We start from the raw sequence: 16310 nt of genomic DNA on the forward strand, positions 1-16310 counted from the left end.
AACAACAGAACAGATTAAGCTAATTGTGTGAGGAAAACTGATGGAGAGTAAAAACACGTTAAGTTAAATACCGTGTGTTTGCTGTAGGTAGCATAGCATGAGAATATGTGCTTCTCAGGGAGTAGAATCTTGGTTTACCTGCCTATTTTAGACAATGCCCCAGTACTATTTCATTTAACCTTGGTAGGAAGGACTGATGATGAGGGAGATGATGTGAGTAAGATATAAAACATACCAGAGAGAATAGGTGAAGCAGTAGAAAGAAAACACATGAGAATTACTCCAGAATCAAGTAAATATGTAGGAGTATGAGCAGCCTAGGCTACCCCCCAAAAACAGCACCAAAGATATGAGAAAAAAATTAAGGCCAGTAATACAGGACTGTGTCTCAGGAAAAGCAAAATACTGGCTTGGGGCTGTAAGTTGTTTAACAAGTGCCCGGGACAAAGGAGATATGAACTTAATGAAAGGGGAAAAGGAGAAACAAACTTGATAAAGTGAGACTAAGGGATAGTTGTGTGAAGGCATGCAGTAACACTGAGGAGAGACGGTGGGGGGGGGGGGACAAATAATGGGAGTAGCAAGTCTAGATAAATGTGAGGGCAAATAAGGAAAGAAATATGTTTGGAGTAAAAGCAGACCAAAAGACCAGTAAGGAAAAAGCTCAGTGTCTGTTAGAAAGCAGAGTGTAAAAGCTGCCCAGCAGGATTGCTGTGGAGTTCAGTTAGAGTGTGTAGGACTATAGATTACAAAACGAAGGCACTGAAGTACTAGATTGCTGACTATTCATTGTACAAACTAAAATACACATAGAAAGGACTGGCTGACAAACACATACTTAAAAAGCACAAGAGGGTGGACAGAATGGTATCTATTTAATAAGAATATGAATTTTAGGCATGAGCAGCACATTTGCTAAATGACTTTTGGCTCTCAAGTCAGAAAATATTCTACATGCTTCTAGTAAGGATTGAAGGAAACATAGAATCATGGATGGGACCATTTCTGAGAAGACAATTCCATTTGGATGTTAAATCACAACTTGTTGGCAACTGACAAGCAGTTGGCATGAAAATAAAGACCCTTCAGTGAAGGGAGAGAGTGAATTCACTAACAAAATAAAAAGACAGAATTATTTGGGATATCAACAAGAAGGTAAAGGAAGCTTCACAGATGACGGGCAGAAATGAGTGACACTTCAACATTCACAATCCAAGAAAATGGGTTAAAATCAAAAGGAAACACTAGACAAAATACATATACGGTCATACCTAGAAGGAGCCAGTAAACAGGGATTAATTTGCCAACAGTACCTTTTGGGAGTCTATAATGTGTTCTTTCTTACGGTGGATATAAAGGATCTTTTTATGAGTATCCCAAAAATGGAAGCTTTGACTTTTTTTGAAGTACTTTTTCAATATTCTAAACTAGATAATGATATGGTCAAACTCATTTGTGAACTCATGGGCATTGTATTGGATAATAATTTTTTATGGTTTGAAGGTGAATATTACCAACAAATTAAGGGTGTCCCCATGGGAGAAGCATGTTCACCTGTTTATGCCAGCCTTGTTTTGTTGGGTTGGGAGAACAAGTTTGTTATTGGGGGTCCACATTGGGGTAGTGTTAAATTATATTTGTGGTATTTGGATGATATCTTATTTTTATGGACTGGTATAGAAGAAGATATCTCTAAATACATATAATATCTTAACTCTACCATTAATTTTTTGGAATTTACGTACCGGTATCACCAAAATGCAATCAATTTCTTGGATACAACAATTTCAAAAGAAAAAGAGAAATTCAAATCCTTGGTATATAGAAAGAAGACTTTTGCAATGCTTATTTACACTTTGAAAGTGAACATCCGTTGGGACAAAAAATTAGTAAAGTGAAGGGACAAGGCCATAAGAGTTGCTAGGATGACTTCCTGTAAAGAGGATTTAGTTTAGAAATTCAATACTATTTCCCATATGTTTTTGGAGAGGGGTTATCCACCAGAGCTCTTAGAAAATATTCTTCATGAAGTGTACACACAATGGGGTATTAATTAAGTATTTACCCTTACTAGGTGCTTGTTTAGAAGAGGTATCACAGAAAAGTGAAAATGGTTTAAAACTAGGAAATTTTACAAAGGCTTGTATTTTGCAGTATAATATGAATACCCAATTGGTCCGACAAGCTTTTGAAAGAAATTGGAATATTTTCAGGACCAAGAAGGAAATTCTGGACAAAGTAGGCAATAAGCCGATATTTGTCAATAGAGTGGGTCACAATATTAAACAGTTATTAGAATACAGTACTGATAATACTAGTCAAGTTAATCAGGGTACTAAACAGTGTGGCATGTGTAAATATTGTTCATACATTATCAAGGAAACTACAGTAGTTTTATACAACAATATTGGGAGTAAAGTATTTTTTAAAAAGGGAAATTGTAATACAAGAGAGGTAGTATATTTGGCTTTGTGTACGACACGCAGACATTTTTATGTATGTAAAACTGAACGAATGTTAAACAACAGAATATACGAACACTTATATGATATAAAAAATCAAAAAACCACAAATGCTTTATATAGGCATTCGATTGTTTGTGATAAATTTGTGTTCGGTATTCTGGAAACAGTACAGATCAACCCTAGAGGTGGGGATTGGAAGAATATTCTAAAAAAGAAGGAGAGCCAGTGGCAATTTAGACTGGCAGCAATGTTTGAACCAGGTTTAAATGACTACGTATCATTGGCACCTATACTGCAAGAAAGAGCAAATATTATATAGTTTCAACAAAATGTATTTACAAGTATTAGTTATGGTATTTCATTGGGTGAAACACAATATAGGTAGAAATTGATGTATTTTTCATATAAAAATTGAAGTATATTTTATATAAAAATTCTAGTGTTTTATTAAGCAATTATTCATAAATTATAATTTTTATTTTTATTTTTGATAATATTAAATATTTACTTTATATATATATATATATATATATATATATATATATATATGTATTTAGTAGTTATTTATTTATTAGATGCAATATACATATTCACAAAGCATTGAAGTAAATACAGGATTGTAATTTAAGATATCTGGATGGTCATGCCGTTTTAAATTAATTGATGGTGACGTCATTACATATTAAGTATATAAATGTAATTAAATTGGTATTTCCATTTTATTTCTGATGAAGTCTCATTTGGAGATGAAAGTGCTAAAATGGTTCATTAAAGAGCTTGGATTTTATCTTTGAAGTGGTATTTGTTTATCTCTGTAAGAGTATCTGTTTATCCGGACAAGGTTTCGGGGTTTTTTTTGGTTTCAGTATATTGTTTTCTCAGTTATGCTTATTTAGACCTTTTGGGAGTCTCACAGAGTCAATTACCTCCTTTTACAAGAAGCATCAGTCAGAATGTTAGAAAAACATAACAATGACTGGATTATTTTAAGAAATTTTAATCCTGCAGGATGAGAAATATTGCTCCCTGTGTGCCTACTGGTCTGCTAAAACTGCAGTTAAGTAGATTTATTCAAACACTGGCACAGAACATAAGAAGGTGTACTGACTGCAGGACACGCAGCTTACACATATCAAAAAGGTACATATTTATAGCTAAAGCTTTATTTTTATAACAAGATTCTGAAGAAACATTGAAATAGCCCAAAAATATTACAAGACTTGACACTTAAGCATTTACGTGTCTGTCAAGCCAGCAAAAACTAGGTCGGTTTCAAATGACCTAAAACAAAGATCTCATTGACTATAGGGTCAAAACCTAAACTCAATCCACACATACCTGAAACCACACAAACCATACACATCAAAATATGCACAAAAGCCAATAATATACCTTAAATACAAAGAAGATAAGAATATAAATTTAAAAAAGGCATGGTGTTTGGCCTCCATTAGCAAATCCATAACTGAGATTCATCAGCTCTAGTTACACCATAAAATGGAGGACAGTAACCCAGCAACCTGAATCCATGCATGAGTTCCTTGGCACTATTGCCCACTCCTGCACATTTTATTATATTATATGTGTTACTCTGCACATAATTTCTCACCCTCCAGCAAACAAACTCCACCTCCATGACATCATGAAGAGAAACCCTCCTTTTGCTAACATCACAACATTATCACCACCAAGCAAGGTAGCCTTTCCTGTGCACATCACTACCTGTACCTGAACTCTCCTTTCTGCAGTTCTCATGCACTGCAGATTTCAGTAGCACCATGGTAACCATTAGTATTTCAGCCATACTGTCCTTGACAAACAGGGTCCTTGCACCATAGCATCAAAAGGCCAGATAAGGAGGGAAAGCATCATGCAATGTGTGCATTTATTTGCTACAGAAGGCTAACAGCTCCTGCATTAAAGCTGCATGCTGTAGCTTGAAATAACAATTTTGCAAGAAACAGTGATCAAGTAATGTAACCGGGGGAAAATTTACCCTCCATTAGGAGTAAAAATGAAGGAGAATATGGAATATTGGCGATAACTCTTACTGTGGTGTTAGTAAAGAGACTTCATGCCATCATCTAGATTTTCTAACACACAGAGCTGTAGCTGGCTCATTTAGTGCCTGGTGCCAGTTTCTGAACTAGCACCTTACCTGCTGCCAGTTCATCAAGTGAAGAGCAAAGGACTTTGACTTTTGTACCAATTAGCTTCCTACAGCAGCCATATCCATGTCCCCTTCAACTCTTCATGTTGTAAAGAGCAAAAAAATAAAAAAAAAACTTTGTTTAAAGTCTAGCAAGCTGATAAACTATGGAAGGGCCTTTTTGTACCTATGTTTTAATGAAAAAAAAAAAAGACTGCATGAGCTTTCATTCTTGCCCCCTAACACCGATTGCCCCCTTCACCCATTCACAGAAAGGCAAACAGTAATAGTTAAAATGAAGTAAAAACAGAAAAGTACTATTGTGTATGTGGTAATGGCGGTGGTGGCTAATGCTAGCATTCAGGCTTTCTTACTAGTTTTATTCTCAGGAAGGCACCTGGTATCACTACAAGTGAAGAAAAATATGAAGTTATGTACTTGGCAGAAATCATACAACCACATTACACACAAAAATAATTAAGACCAAAAAACTTATGTAAACAATTCTGGGAAAGTTTGTGGTTACTACAGTGCTGTTTTAAAGACTTGTGTTACAGTTAGCAGAAATTAAGCTGCATTCTGAATTATTGAGGCTTGTTCTACAAACCTTCCCAAATCTACTTCAATCTGAATCCCTTTATAATGAATTTATCCTCATCTCATAAAACAAAGATAAGCTACAGGAACTTTAATAAAAAAAAAAGTTTCTGCATTCATTGTAAATATTTTGACAACTTCAGTAAGCTGAGATCAGCAGATAGAAAGTTATGATTTTGCTGAGCTGATCAACACCAAAAGGCTCAGCATTGTAATAAATTTTATAAATGAACTGGCAATGTGGTCCCACCTGGCCAGAAGTTAACAAAAAGAAAATTATATACAGTGTTAGGATAGACAGCAGAGCTTAGAAGATGACATGGCTTAAGATTTATATGCATTTTTATAGTGTTGCCAACTTTCAGCAGGCCCAAATCTTATTAACTATAGTCCCATAACAGTCATTTTTTCTTGCAGACAGTATACAATATGATGCGTATATATTAATAATACAAGATTTTATCACTTTTGGAATAGAAAATCATGACTTATTGTACATTTGAAGCCATAAGACTTATTTCAAACTAACATTATTATTATAATTATCACGAAAATTATGATGCTGTGCATGGAGGTACAGATGTAAATTCTCAGTAATATGACACAACCATGTTACATGGTGATACACAATATGATACTTAATTAGTAAGGTATGACTGGAGTGAGGGTTACTCGCTTATCAACTATTGTTTGTTTGATTAATAGCCGAGTGACTCAACCAAGAAGTGTGTGAATCAGTCCCACGTAAGTCATACCATGGAGTTCATTATAATGAACAGCATTGAATATGCCATTTTTAACACAGATTTTATTATGATTCCTTTTATTAATGACATTTCAAAATGGGATGGGTTTATAGAAGTACAGAACTCACTGAAGTCATGTGATGCATTTTAGCAAATGGAAATAAAGAATATCATAACTTTACGGTAAAATATTCTGTATGCATATAGGTTTACAGGTGTGCACTATGCTAATGGCCCTGGAGCCTTTACAAGCCTAGCCCATAGAAGTAACCTGGCATTATGCCGCCTGACATTAGCTCCCAGTGCCTCTATCAAGTACGGCCACTGAAGTAATCCTCAGGATGAACTTTCTATTTCCCATCCCCTCATCAAGATTTCTCTTGAAGAGGGCCATTGAGGTGCTCTGCTTGACATGTATGGGAAGTCTATTCCAGAGCATGGGCAGTCTCTGGGTTATGAACATGACCCTCCAGCATGTTCTGCTGATTGTGGTAATGAGGCTGTGGTCTCTGGATCATGTGATGTGGAGGGATTGGGATTTCTTTAGATGTAGCATTTCTAACAGAGCTGAGTCAGTCATGGTTTTGTAAGTCAAGCAGACATCGCCTCTTAGTAGATGATATGAGACAGAGAATAGCTGAAGTTTTTTGAGTCTCTCCTTGTAGGACATGTATTTAAGACCTAGGATCTTCTTTATGAAGTACTTTTGTGGCCTTTTCAGCTGTTGCATGTGTCCAGTGAGGGCATTATACTTGACGATTGGCCTAATGATGGAAGAGTTCAGAGAGGTGATGATCTCTTTCTTCCAGGATGCAAAACCTTTGTTAATGAGATGTGCCACATAGAAAGACTTTCTGACCAGAGTGGCAATGTGGTGGTCGAAGGAGAGGTTGCTGCCAACCTGTGTCCCAAAATCTCTTATTATGCCTTCAGTGTTCAGTGGGCTCCCATCGATATGGTAATTAGTGGGAACTGAGTTTTTCCCAAAGGGGATGATGACACATTTTTGGCACTAAAGCTTAAGGCCATGGTTTCGACACCAATCATTGGTCTCAGCGAGGCCTTTCTGTAGGATGTCTACATCACTTGGGGAGTTAATAATGGCTTCCAGCTTACAGTCATCTGTGAACTTGGTCAGCTAGAGTCCCTCAGTGTTGGCCTGGACTTCTGAGAAGTAGATGCCAAACAGAAAAGGACCCAGGACCAATCCCTGTGGGACTCCACTCGTGACTGGTCGGCAGTCTGAATTGGAGTCCACTACTTTCACACTGTGGGTTCTATCTATGAGCCAATTTGCAACTGACCTAGTGATATAAGGGGTTGGTGCCTAGTTTGGTGAGTTTATCAATAACTCCTGAGTGGAAAATGTTATCAAAGGCCTTGGCCTGATCGAGGTAGGTTGTATGAGCTGTCTTGCCCTCATCCACAGCTTTGGTAACCGAGTCAAAGAAGTCAACCAGGTTGAGCAGGCATGATCTACCTTTCACAAAACCAAAGTGCGTGGGATCTAGAGTTTGGAGATTCACTATATCCTTGTTAATAAGGTCCATGATGATGCACTCCATAGCCTTACATATCAGACTCATCAGGCTAATGGGGAGATGATTCCCAGGGTCTGTAGTGGCTCTCCCCTTTATGGAGAGGGATGACTGTAGCAGTGCGCCATTCAGTAGGAACAAAGCCTGATGTGAGGTTGTGACTGAACAGGGCATACAGATGTGGTGCCAGTTCACTTGTAGTTCATGTAGTACATATTCAGGGATACTGCCAGGTCCCATGTAAGCTGTAGTCTTGGCCTTGGACAATGCAGCTTTAACCTGTGCTGCAGTAATGCTGGGTGCCTGGCATTCCTCCGGTATTCTGACTGGTCCTTTGGGGGGGGGGGGGTAAAGTTGGTACTGAATCTGTCGGCCAGTATGTTGGCAACATCTGTTGGCTCAGTGTAGGAAGTACCATTGTGCAGCAACTCGGAGAAAACCTGGGTATTGCCATGGAGATTCTTGATAAAACTATAGAAGGCTATGTGGTTGTTTTTAGTGTCTGCTGATGAGGGATCTCAACTTTTTGTTGAGGCTAATAAGGACGTTTTTCCAGTCTTGGGACGTCATCTTCTTCTGCAACAGTTTCTTCCTTCTGTTGTAGAGTTTATTAATGGCAGGGGGCCACCAGATTAGCTTCTTTTTTAGGAGGAGAGCATCTTGGTTCTGTTGGGTATGGCTAGTTCCATGCATTTATGTAAATGTTCGTAAAGTGCATTGGTGTATGACTCGGCAGTCATGCATCTATTTTCCATTGACATGGGTGCCGTGAAGTTACTCACCTCTGTTTTTAGGAGCCCAAAGTCAGCTTTGGAGAAGTTTTTCATAGTGGTTACCTTTCCAAGGGTGTGTGAGTGAGATGTGGATTTCCATGGTGATTAGTTTGTGGTCAGATCTAACCAAGGAGCAATTGACTATTGGTGTAGAGCAATGGTTGCTCATGTTTATAATAACCAAGTCAAGGATGTTGCTTCCTCTAGTGGGGTTATGAATGAGCTGGTCCAGGGCATTGGAATTGAGGAATTCCAAGAAGCGTTGGGCCAGTGTATTGGTGCCCGAGTAGTTTTCCCAGTTGATGGAGGGGTAGTTGAAGTCACCTTGTATGAGAGTGTTGGGATGGACCCTAAAAGTTTCCAAGGTGCTCAGGAACACGGAGTGAAAGTCTTGGGACATGGTTGGGGACCTATAGCAGGCTACAACCTGAATTGCCATCTTACCTAATGTTAGTTGTACCTGAAGCATCTCAGATGCATTATTCTGGGCTACTAGTCTGGAGGTGTGCATATCCTTTATGAATATGGAGACACCACCACCTTTGGAGCTTTGGTCCATTTTCTGGGGCCAAAAGGCATGGAATGAGTTATAACTTGGTAGCACAGGGGTGCTATCTGCTGCTTTAAATCAGATCTCTGTTACAGTACAAATGTCAATGTTTTCCATTTTGAGGAGTGCTTCGAGCAAGTGCATCTTGAGATTTAGACTTCTAGCGCTGAGCAGCATGACCTTCAGATTGCATTTATTTATAGCTGTTATGGTGGCAATTTGTCCTTTGGAACATCACCTAAAAAGGCACTATAGGGGTGGCAAGAGCCTTAGCCAGTATTCAGAAACCCAGGGGTGACAGATGCAGGCCATCTCTGGCAAAGCATCAAGGTCTGTCAATCATGTCATCCCAAGCAGACAGATCCTGGATCCCCTTTGAATGACACCAGAAACTTAGCCGATTGTTGAAGTCAGTCATTTTCTGCTTGTACTATGGTATAATTCTGGGCAACGGTAGGATGCTGCTCAGAGCTAGGGTCATACCTGCCTGGGCCACATAATCCGAGATCTCCTCCATGTCCATACCTCCCAACCATACAGAATTACTCATTTTTTACTGAGTTTTAGGGTCCAATAATGGGGTGCCACGATTCCCGAGTGGCACCCCTTCATTTTTGAATTTTTCCACCTTTTTTTAAAAATCTTTTTTAGCTTTTTGAGCTGACGTCATTGCACGCATGATGACTTCAGCTCTGTCAGCCTGTCGGAATTGAGCTCAAGGGCTTATGTGCACACATTTCCAGCTGTTAGTAGCAAGCTGGAAACATTTATTTTATGCTGGTTGTTTTGCTTTCTGTTACAAGGGGGAAAGAGCTGGAATTCAAATGATGCTGGCTGCTTTTGGGATAGCCTCACTGCTGGAAGAGAAGTCTGCAGAGCTGCGGGAAACATTTATTTTATGCTGTGCCTAGCTGCTGGAAGAGAAGTCTGCAGAGCTGTGGAAAACATTTATTTTATGCTGGGTGCTTTGCTTTCTGTTATGAGCTGCTTTCAGGGTACTAGCAAGCCTAGCTATTGGAAGAGAAGTCTGCAGATGACATGTTTGGTGGATAGCGACTGACCGGATAATACCTACTGCAAAGCTGCTTATGGTCAAGAGTGGGGATCGAGATTGTTTCGGTATCTTCTTGTGAACAGGTGGTGTGGTGATTGCAGAGCTTTTCAGGTATATGTGTGTGTGTGTGTGTGTGGGTGCATTTAGGGTAATGTCTTTCCTGACAATGCATGCATCACTAGGGAGAACACTAGTGCACTCAGATGTCTCAGTGCTAGAGTTCGATTCAGGCACATGATAGTGAGATAATCAATTCTTTCTCATTATGGACATACCTGTATCTAAATCACATATTTCTTTTCATTATGCTACTGATCAGTCTGCATTGTTTCTATTCTACATTGTTGTGTTCATTGTCTGTAAAGATGTAGCTGGAATATGTGCTTTTGAAACATTCCCTTGTATATCAGCCACAATGTCATATTATAAAATAGCAACTTGTGCATGTAGAATGACAACATATATAGTCAGAGATGAACACAGAATGAAAACGTTCTTAAAAAATACCATTTTGGGCTACAGTTTTTAGATGTCTAAAGGTGGATATTTTGCAATACAAAGTAATTCAGTGCAAAAGATATGTTTTTGCATTATTATTATCATCCAAATAAAGTTTCACTGTTGCTGAATTTTAGTAATTTGTTTATATACTTTTGTATCATATTAAATTGTTTTCAGCAATATTTAGAAGAAAAGTTAGAAAATATATTTTCCACTTAAATATCAGGACTGTTGCTATTTTTTCATATTTTCCCCTGCAGGACATAACTGCCCAGATTAGCATTGCCTTGTGAAAAGAATGATAGGTGGTAAGCCTGTAGCTAATAAAACAAAAAGTGCATGTCATATAATATGGCTTATGTCTTCTCAACTAGTTCAGTAGATGTACATCTTGAATCACTCTGCTCATTTGCAGTTGTCTGATAATTATTTCATTGTGTGTGTATGTGAAAATGCCCCAGGTGAATACACCTGGTGTCTAGAGAGGTACTCAGTCAGGCTCAAACCCTGTACCTTGGGTACAGGTAAAAAGAGCCTAAAGTCCCTGGCTGCCACCACTTGTGAATTTATGCCTCATATGTTTTTTGTTCTGTTCCTCATAAAATCTATGGTTTTCACTGAAGGAGTGAATTCACTAAATAATGACAGGCATTTGAATTTCAGACTTCATATTCTTCAGAAAAATGGTAACACAAAACATTTTATTCTAGCAATTTTCTAAGTTTATAAGATCAGTATTTGAAACTTGTCACTATTTTGGGACTGTATTCTCCCACTGTTGGCTTTGTTCAGGTTTTTTGTGCTAAGAGGTTGAGAGCTATGGTGAGAAGTGAGATCTGAAATCACTAAGTGATAGCCATTTAAGTTTCAGTCTTTCTATCTTTCAGGAAACTGCTGATTTGGTATAGTGGTACGTTGCTCTGATTCTAGTGCATGGAGTCCTGGGTTCAAGACATGGCATTGACAGTTAAATGCATGGTGGTAACATAACATTTTAGTCTAGCAACTTTCCAAAATTATACAAGCAATGCTTAAAATGTGTCCCTGGTTTTAGGCCTTTTGTCCCCCCCCCCCCCAAAAAAAAAAAACTGAAATTGAAAATAAGTGCAGGACACCTATGGCTTACACTACGTCATTCTAATTATATATATATATATATATATATATATATATATATATATATATATATATATATATATATACATATATACACACACACACACACATTGTGTGTGGATTTTATGGTGGAAATGTTCTGAATTGGGGAGTTTTGTCATTATTGGTTCATGCATTTTGTTTCATTGCCTACTAAAAAAATGTTGGAATAATAAGTTTAAAATATCTAAGTCTAACAAGTGTGTTGTATTATACAAGGAATGTAATTTTATAAAATCAAGAAGGTGTATCAAAGAACACATGTATGTTTCTTATACTGTGTGCAAGGGGCCTATGATTTTCATTGCGAGACAGTATTGTTTTGTTTAGCAGATGTCTATTAGTGTTTGTGCATTGTGCTATAAAATGTAAAAATGAAATCAAAATAATCATTGTAGAAGTAAAGGAGTATACACACATTAGTGTTTATGGTAAATGGGGTGAAATAGCCAGGTAATGGGACACTGGAATGGCTGCAGGGGGATTCTAGTGCCATATTTTGGTTGTTTCTTCTTCAGTTTGCGTTTGAAAGTTGGTATCCCCCAATTCCATTGAGTGGGCGGGGTTACACAAGTATGCATGCAAATGTTATGTTAAACAGCGTACAGATTTGTACCTATTTTTCAGGGGCCTTGTCCAGATTTTTGATGTTTCCAGGTTTCACGTAGTCCAGGGAGGTGCATCTCAGGTCATTCACACCCACATAGACAGTGACAGAGTCATACTTGTACTTGTTGTGTAGTGACCTGAGTGCTTGTGTTATGTGTTGGATTCTGGCACTTGATAAACAGCTGACTGTTACCTTGTCCTTATTCAACCCAGTGAGTGAAACATCAGCATGCCTCACTATCGAGTCACCTATGATTAGTGTATTTGGCAAGCTATTTTGCCTTAAGGGCTTAGGTTGAGGGGCACAGTGTAGGTGAGCTGTGTGTCTTGTGGTTTGAGCTATGTTGTGGTGGTCGAGTACATTTCCGCCTTGGAGGACTCTGCTGTTTGGGTAGATTTCTATCGAGAGCCTCTGAAAAAGTGGATGTGTGGTTTATGTTTTTTTATGTGAGAGCTATGATGGTGGGTGTTCTGGAGGGCTATGTGTTACATGTGGTATGGTTCAGGGGTTGACCTTCACCTCTTGACCAGCTATTCCAGTCTTGGATTGAGAGTCCATTGCTTCCAATTTGGATATATAGGTGCATCTCTCACAAGTCTGACTGTTGGGAGGTAGGAGGAGAGGGCTGTTTGTGTACATGAGGCAGTTGCTACACTGCCTCAGAATGCCCAAGGTCACCAGGTTAACAGGAGAAAGCACAGGGAACTGACCTTTAGACATGCCAGGAGGGATGGTCATTATTACCAAGTACTGTATCTGTTTCCTTATATATTCCTTTTACAGGAAAAATGCCACTCAAGGTGTCTGAGTCTATACAGAGCACTGCTAAAGACTTGAGGGGAAAGTAATACGTAGACTCTGAAAATTTAAGGATGAAGTATTTAGGCAGATATTCTGAAGATAGAAAGAAATTAAGCAGTACTTACTAAAAAATAAAGAATTGGCTTGTCAAGTGTGATGAAAAGAGGGGAGTCGCATGAATGGCTACTACTAATGCTGGTCTCAGCACAGCTTCACTTTGTTGGGATACAATGCTTGGGATATAATTAGAAATTGGTTGATAAAGTCCAGTGACGACATTCAGTTGCTCTATATTGTAGAAAAAAAAGGATCAGTGGAATGCATCACTGAAAACAACAAAACCTTCACAAAAAAGTGGACAACATTACATCAAACTGGAAATCCAAAGCTTCTCCAACTTTTAAGCAATTCATGAATATGGTGCCAACAGTATCGCAATTGGAAATTAACACTATTAAAGGAAGAACTGAAAGAACTACATCATTATACGTAGCATGGCAAAAAGTAACTGAAATACTGGAGAATAATGACTGCAGCAGATTATAATCAGGAAACAATTGTATAGAAAGTCAATTATATGTCAACTATAGACACCCTTGTAAATACTTTATTTTGGTTTTAATGTTTGATATCTGTTTAGAGGTTTTAGCCTACCTTTTTAAATAATTTGTGAATATTTCATTGTCATAAATAACCTGCATTCATGTTTTCATGTTTTTGGAAATGAATAAAAATATTAAAAAAAAAAAAAAAAAAAAAGTGGACAAACTTCCTTTCCTCATTGGTGGAAAGTCTCTCATTAAAACACACGTGGCACATTACTGCAGAGCTTAAGAAAATGGGAATCGACTAACAAAGCCAACAATTCCAGTTTTGATGTAAATAATTCATGAGTAAAATATATAAAAACGTTTAACTATTTTTTTTTTGGGGGGGGTTGTTTCGGAATTTCAATATTCCGAAACATCGATCATATGAGATTCGAAGTTTTGGAATTTCGGGATTCTGAAGTGAATCCATATATATATATATATATATATATATATATATATATATATATATATATCCATATATATATATATATATATATATATATTTATATGCATAGGGCAAGTAAGCAATGAATGCTCAAATTCGGTAAATAACTTGCGTGATAAGTGAAACTACCCTGCTAGACGGTTTGTATTTATTGTTAATACATACTGAAAATAATGTCACAACACTATGCTATTTACAACCAAGAAAAAATGCATGTTAAGAAAAACACTACATTTTCTATTCTTCATTCTTCTGGGATGCCACTACCTATTATTACAGAACAAAAATACTTCAGCATCCTGTTGGATCAGGCTCTGACCTTTCATCTGTACACCAGTCTAAAAAGAACTCTTGACAACTGAAAGCTACTTAGAAATACACTAGCCTGTTCACCACTAAGGCTACAAAAATTATAGCTATAAATGTTCTTACATCTAGACTCAGATATGGCCTCCTTATTTTCACTAACAGCTCTGTATACAGGACTAACCCTATTCCAGAGGATTGAGAATGCACGTTTATGCATCTAGGTCAACATTATTGTATAGGAATGCAAAACGTACACTGGCTAAATATTAAAACAATACAGACTATTCTTTTAGACAGTATACTTCAATATAAACCAATCTTACTGCCTTCCTTTCCTTAATAACCTTAAGATTAATTACAATGACCATGTTCTTAGAAGCCACAGCTTCCAACTATTTTATAAACCACCTTTTCACTCATTTTGCAAAACTGTATCACAGTGGCAAAGAACTCATTACGAGATAATCTAATAAAGTAAACAACTTAACATGAATGTTGTTACTTACTCAGGTTTTCTCCTGAAGCAATCAGCCTACAATTGCTTCATAGAATATGGCTGTCATAAATTATGTTTCATAGATTATGACTGACATGAGGGTATCACTACTATATCTTAAGTTATTTCACACTTTCATCTGCTAACTCTCTGTGTTGCCTTCTCATTTTACAGTATTCCTAATGTTTTATTTTCTCCAGGCATCTACCCAATAACATCACAATGCTATCAGGGTGTTCTGAGACCCAATCACAATCATGTATCTTAACCTTCTGCCACTACACAGTACTGGTGACATCAGGAGCCACTTAACGATGCACAACAGCAATATATTAGGGCCAAGAGGCCACATAAGTCAACAAAAGAAACCTTCATGCCACGGGCAAAACAAATACTTTCTTAAGGTACATCAGTGTAAACATCAGGAGATGAATGGATGACAAATCATGAAGAAGGTCTGATAATTATCCTCAAACCTACAGGACTGATGTCTCCTATAACAAAGATAACAGTTTCCGACCATTTTACTGACATCTACTTCAACCAGAAAAACACTGTCATCATCAGGCTTTGGAAACATCTACACTGAACTAATAACATTTCAATGTTCTCTTTCCAAAACGTGTACATTTCATATAAATGCAGTGTAGTTCAATTTAGGCAAAAGAAAAAAATATCAAACGAGCTGGTTATAACATCTTCAGTTACTTTTTTTCATATAAACAATACATTTTTCTATAATATAAAGTGCAAAATCATCAACAATTTACAAATGCTGTACAGTCAGACAAGAAGAAAGTGATGTAGTCAGACAAGAAGAAAGTAATGTTACACATTAGCCTTCAGACTCTCATTGCAGGTACAGAACATCTAAGAGTCTGAGTATTTCTACACTAGTCAGATATTTTAAGGGTAAGAGAGATCGGGATGATACTAACCTAGTGATCTCCTTTAATGGTAAGACTGAAGACTAAAAAGGAATGGCAGGAAGTAATGACTCCTTTAGTAAACAATGTAGCACATCAAGATGTGTATTAATTCTGCATTACGGTTCCATAGGTGGTTAAATCACTTTGCAAATATCAAGTCTGTTCACACTTTCTTAAAATGAAGCAGAACTTTCTAATGCACATTTCTGTGTAGCTTTGTTGTTCTTGTATAATGAGAAAAAGAAAAAGTGTAGTTGAATTAAGTTGTGACAGTGCATTAAGCAGTTGTTGTTTAAAGATATTGGCTAATCACATATATGAAATATTATCATCTGTTAATACTTTCATGGACAAATTTAGGCAGTCAGGAAAATAATATATTTACAGTTCATGCATCTCCCACAAAAAATACAGGGTGACATTTGGGTTCGGGTGTGAAGGAAGTCAAACTTGTACTAATGAATGATTTTAGTTAAGTGGAATGCATCTCCTTCCATCAACCTTTAATAACATACAGAGTATGTTCAAAATCTTATATTTTACCAAGGAGCCCACAGGAATCGGTCTTAGCAAAGATAAAATACATCCCACTGGACTGC

General features: G+C 37.4%; 1 protein-coding gene across 4 annotated transcripts in view; it reads right to left on the reverse strand.

Annotated features, from left to right (window-relative positions):
* Positions 1-16310, reverse strand: part of SEMA5B (semaphorin 5B) — a 3270261-nt gene that overhangs the window by 1953412 nt on the left and 1300539 nt on the right. The window lies entirely within an intron of this gene.

The sequence above is a fragment of the Protopterus annectens genome, chromosome 2.part1 (assembly GCF_019279795.1).
Source record: "Protopterus annectens isolate FY-2018-M chromosome 2.part1, PAN1.0, whole genome shotgun sequence".
Classification (NCBI taxonomy): Eukaryota; Metazoa; Chordata; order Ceratodontiformes; family Protopteridae; genus Protopterus; species Protopterus annectens.